Source organism: Oncorhynchus keta, chromosome 22 (assembly GCF_023373465.1).
Source record: "Oncorhynchus keta strain PuntledgeMale-10-30-2019 chromosome 22, Oket_V2, whole genome shotgun sequence".
NCBI classification, from domain to species: Eukaryota; Metazoa; Chordata; class Actinopteri; order Salmoniformes; family Salmonidae; genus Oncorhynchus; species Oncorhynchus keta.
Genome location: NC_068442.1, coordinates 50,167,363 through 50,173,362, shown reverse-complemented (window position 1 = coordinate 50,173,362; position 6,000 = coordinate 50,167,363).

The window sequence follows — 6,000 nt, the reverse complement described above, 5'->3', positions numbered from 1 at the left end:
CAGTTGAATGACTAGTCTTGAAACCTGACTGATTTGGATCAAGAAGGTCATTCTGAGAGAGATAGCGGTAGAGCTGGCCAAGGACGGCACGCTCAAGAGTTTTGGAGAGAAAAGAGAGAAGGGATACTGGTCTGTAGTTGTTGACATCGGAGGGATCGAGTGTAGGTTTTTTCAGAAGGGGTGCAACTCTTTCTTATTAACAGTCTGTTTCATAGCCCCCCAGCACTCTTTTACTTCCTCACTCCTGAGAGATGACAGAAGGGGGGGTAGAGGTACAAGTTGTCAAGGGTGTGTACTGGTGGCGAAGTCAGGTGCAGGAGAGCAGAGTGTAGTGAACAGGCACACACATTATTCCGGTAAAGTGAAAGTACCAGAAGCGTGCCCAAACACGGAGCATAGACATATAGCCTGGCGTGTAACAATCACCAATTAACAAAATACAATTTCACACAAAGACATGGGGGGACAAGAGGACTAAATACATGCAGTGTGAATAGGGAACAAGACAAAACAAATGGAAATATGAAAAATGGAGCGGCGATGGCTAGAAAGCCGGTGACGTCGACCGCCGACCGAACAAGGAGAGGAGACGACTTTGGCGGAAGTCGTGACACAAGTAGTCTTGGAGCAGCTGATTTATGGTAATCAATAAACATAGATAGTGGAATATGGGGGGGGGGCAATATAATTTGACCTTAGCACATAACTTCACACACTCTCTCTCTCATATACACCGAGTGTACAAAATATTAAGAACGCCTGCTCTTGAGACATGGATTGTGCATGTGTGCCATTCAGAGGTAGTAGGTGCCAGGTGTAACAGCATAGCTTCCGTCCCTCTCCTGACCCCAACCTGGGCTTGAACCAGGGACCCTCTGCACACATCAACAACAGCCACCCACGAAGCATCGTTACCCATCACGCCGCGGCCCTACTTCAAGGCCTCAGAGCGAGTGACGTCACCGATTGAAACGCTATTAGCGTGCACCACCGCTAACTAGCTAGCCATTTCACATCGGTTACACAGGCGCACCAGTTTGTGTCAAGAACTGCAACGCAGCTGGATTTGTCACAGTCTACAGTTTCCTGTGTGTATCAAGAATGGTCCACCACCCAAAGGACATCCAGCCAATTTGACACAACTGTGGGAAGCATTGGAGTCAACGCTTTCGACAACTTGTAGAGTCCATGCCCCGACGAATTGATGCTGTTCTTGAGGGCACAAGGAGGAGGGGGTACAACTCAATAATAGTACATAATTATTGCCACCCTTGATAACGATGAACAAAAAAGACTATAAAATAAATAACACAAGTACTGAGCTTTATTGCATGCAAAAATGTTTGTTTAATATATTTTATACTAATACAATTGTTCAAAGAAATATATTTTGTTGAACAAGTAATTCAAAAAAAAAAAAAAAATTACGACGGGTTGAAATTATTGGCACCCGTTTTCAATACTCCAGCACGCTACTTGTGAGGATAACGACTGTGAGCCTTTTTCTAAAATGCTTTATGCGATCGGAGAACACATTGGGGAGGGATCTTTTACACCTGCATTGTTTGCTGTTTGGGGTTTTAGGCTGGGTTTCTGTACAGCACTTTGAGATATCAGCTGATGTACGAAGGGCTATATAAATAAATTTGATTTGATTTGATCTTAGACCATTCCTCCATACAGAATCTTCCCAGGTCTTTGATATCTTTCCTCTGCGCTTGTAGACTGACCTCTTCAATTCCAATCACAGGTTTTCAATGACTATTTGCAACATTTGGGTTTTGTGGTAAATTATTTTCTTTGTGGATTTTGTTGTATGCTTGAGGTTATTGTCCTAACTCTGGGATAAAGTTTTACGAACGTTAATGCCAAAGACACACCAGAATGGCTCTCCAAGAGGTGTTGAGTGTTCCTGAATGGTCTAGTTTCAGTCCTGACTTAAATGTGTTTAAAAATCAGAGACGAGGTTTGATTATTGCTGTCCATCATTGATTCCTGACCAAATTTAATGAGCTTGAGCAATTTTGACTAAAACGATATATGTTGCCTCAAGAGTTTAAGAAAGTCTGAAAAATTTTATTCAACATGATTCACATGATTCATTTAGTATTTTTTAATTATTTTTATGCCTTTTCCCCACCTCACCTTTCCTCACCTCATTTGCTCACATTGTATATAGACTTATTTTTCTACTGTATTATTGACTGTGTTTGTGTTTTATTCCATATGTAACTATGTGTTGTTTGTGTCGAAATGCTTTGCTTTATCTTGGCCAGGTCGCAATTGTAAATGAGAACTTGTTCTCAACTTGCCTCACCTGGTTAAATGAAGGTGAAATAAAATAAATAAATACAATTCACAGCTGTAATAGCAGCCAAAAGGTGCATTATTTTTAAAATGTATTATTCCTTTGGAAAGTTTTCTATAATTTCCTTTCACTTTTAAAATGTGAAGTAGGTTATGTGGATAGACTTTGACTAGACACTGTATATATCATGCACACACACACACACACACACATTGTCATCATAATCGGTTTGTTTGAAAGGTGGTTGAATTTCTGGTAAGGAAATAAATAACGTAATCAAAGCATATCAGGTTTCCTCATTTTGTTCTCGTTAATGTTTTCTACAGTACACTAAACCTGTTGTGAGTCGACAAGCCTTTTAACAGCCATGACGAAGAAAGGCAATCCATTTGGGGGAGAGAGAACTGAAAAAATAAAACCAGGAAAACGACAGGATGCACATGGCCCATGGAGAAGGACGGTTGGTTGAATCCAGGAAATGGAACCGAGAAGGAGAGGAAGAGGGGATTTTGGAACACAGCTGGCTTTAGATGAAAAAAAAATCCTGTTTTGTAGCACGTCTTTTTTCTGTTCTTTCTCTATAGGCCGTTCAGGGACGGCGACGCCTCGGCTTACTGTGGGTTAAGCACGGCTGCAGTGTCATCTGTACTGTTCTGTCAGCGTATAAACAATCATAAAAGAGAGACAGCACATCAAAAAAAAATCATCAATTATTAATGTATTACTCTACACGGATGCATTTTGACTGCAGCCTTCAGTGTACAGTACATATTGATGCAGCCTTCTTCAGTGTACAGTACATATTGATGCAGCCTTCTTCAGTGTACAGTACATATTGATGCAGCCTTCTTCAGTGTACAGTACATATTGATGCAGCCTTCTTCAGTGTACAGTACATATTGATGCAGCCTTCTTCAGTGTACAGTACACATTGATGCAGCCTTCTTCAGTGTACAGTACATATTGATGCAGCCTTCTTCAGTGTACAGTACACATTGATGCAGCCTTCTTCAGTGTACAGTACATATTGATGCAGCCTTCTTCAGTGTACAGTACAGATTGATGCAGCCTTCTTCAGTGTACAGTGTACATTGACTACAGCCTTCTTCAGTGTACAGTACATATTGATGCAGCCTTCTTCAGTGTACAGTGTACATTGACTACAGCCTTCTTCAGTGTACAGTACATATTGATGCAGCCTTCTTCAGTGTACAGTACATATTGATGCAGCCTTCTTCAGTGTACAGTACATATTGATGCAGCCTTCTTCAGTGTACAGTACATATTGATGCAGCCTTCTTCAGTGTACAGTACATATTGATGCAGCCTTCTTCAGTGTACAGTACATATTGATGCAGCCTTCTTCAGTGTACAGTACACATTGATGCAGCCTTCTTCAGTGTACAGTACATATTGATGCAGCCTTCTTCAGTGTACAGTACACATTGATGCAGCCTTCTTCAGTGTACAGTACATATTGATGCAGCCTTCTTCAGTGTACAGTACATATTGATGCAGCCTTCTTCAGTGCACAGTACATATTGATGCAGCCTTCTTCAGTGTACAGTACATATTGATGCAGCCTTCTTCAGTGCACAGTACATATTGATGCAGCCTTCTTCAGTGTACAGTACATATTGATGCAGCCTTCTTCAGTGTACAGTGTACATTGACTACAGCCTTCTTCAGTGTACAGTACATATTGATGCAGTCTTCTTCAGTGTACATTGACTACACCCTCTTCAGTATACATTGACTACAGCCTTCTTCAGTGTACATTGACTACAGCCTTCTTCAGTGTATGGTACATTGACTACAGCCTTCTTCAAAGTACATTGACTACAGTCTTCTTCAGTGTACAGTACATATTGATGCAGCCTTCTTCAGTGTACATTGACTACAGCCTTCTTCAGTGTACATTGACTACAGCCTTCTTCAAAGTACATTGACTACAGTCTTCTTCAGTGTACAGTACATTGACTACAGCCTTCTTCAGTATACATTGACTACAGCCTTCTTCATTATACATTGACTACAGCCTTCTTCATTATACATTGACTACAGCCTTCTTCAGTGTACATTGACTACAGCCTTCTTCAGTGTACATTGACTACAGCCTTCTTCAGTGTACATTGACTACAGCCTTCTTCAGTGTACATTGACTACAGCCTTCTTCAGTGTACAGTACATTGACTACAGCCTTATTCAGTGTACAGTACATTGACTACAGCCTTATTCAGTGTACATTGACTACAGCCTTCTTCAGTATACATTGACTACAAACTTCTTCAGTGTACAGTACATTGACTACAGCCTTCTTCAGTATACATTGACTACAGCCTTCTTCAGTGTACATTGACTACAGCCTTCTTCAGTGTACATTGACTACAGCCTTCTTCAGTGTACATTGACTACAGCCTTCTTCAGTGTACATTGACTACAGCCTTCTTCAGTGTACATTGACTACAGCCTTCTTCAGTGTACATCTTCATTTGCTGTTCTTATGCTATTACAAATAACATGTGCAAAGGATACTAGAACAGTGGGTTCTGCCCAACACCTTAGTCCCCTATTCAACTATAGTGGTTTCTGCATTAACACCTTAGTCCCCTATTCAACTAGAGTGGCTTCTGCCCAACACCTTAGTCCCCTATTCAACTATAGTGGTTTCTGCATTAACACCTTAGTCCCCTATTCAAATCAAATCAAATCAAATCAAATGTATTTATATAGCCCTTCGTACATCAGCTGATATCTCAAAGTGCTGTACAGAAACCCAGCCTAAAACCCCAAACAGCAAACAATGCAGGTGTAAAAGCACGGTGGCTAGGAAAAACTCCCTAGAAAGGCCAAAACCTAGGAAGAAACCTAGAGAGGAACCGGGCTATGTGGGGTGGCCAGTCCTCTTCTGGCTGTGCCGGGTAGAGATTATAACAGAACATGACCAAGATGTTCAAATGTTCATAAATGACCAGCATGGTCGAATAATAATAAGGCAGAACAGTTGAAACTGGAGCAGCAGCACAGTCAGGTGGACTGGGGACAGCAAGGAGCCATCATGTCAGGTAGTCCTGGGGCACGGTCCTAGGGCTCAGGTCCTCCGAGAGAGAGAAAGAAAGAGAGAATTAGAGAGAGCATATGTGGGGTGGCCAGTCCTCTTCTGGCTGTGCCGGGTGGAGATTATAACAGAACGTGGCCAAGATGTTCAAATGTTCATAAATGACCAGCATGGTTGAATAATAGTAAGGCAGAACAGTTGAAACTGGAGCAGCAGCATGGCCAGGTGGACTGGGGACAGCAAGGAGTCCTCATGTCAGGTAGTCCTGGGACATGGTCCTAGGGCCCAGGCCAGTTGAAACTGGAGCAGCAGCATGGCCAGGTGGACTGGGGACAGCAAGGAGTCATCATGTCAGGTAGTCCTGGGGCATGGTCCTAGGGCTCAGGTCCTCCGAGAGAGAGAAAGAAAGAGAGAAGGAGAGAATTAGAGAACGCACACTTAGATTCACACAGGACACCGAATAGGACAGGAGAAGTACTCCAGATATAACAAACTGACCCTAGCCCCCGACACATAAACTACTGCAGCATAAATACTGGAGGCTGAGACAGGAGGGGTCAGGAGACACTGTGGCCCCATCCGAGGACACCCCGGACAGGGCCAAACAGGAAGGATATAACCCCACCCACTTTGC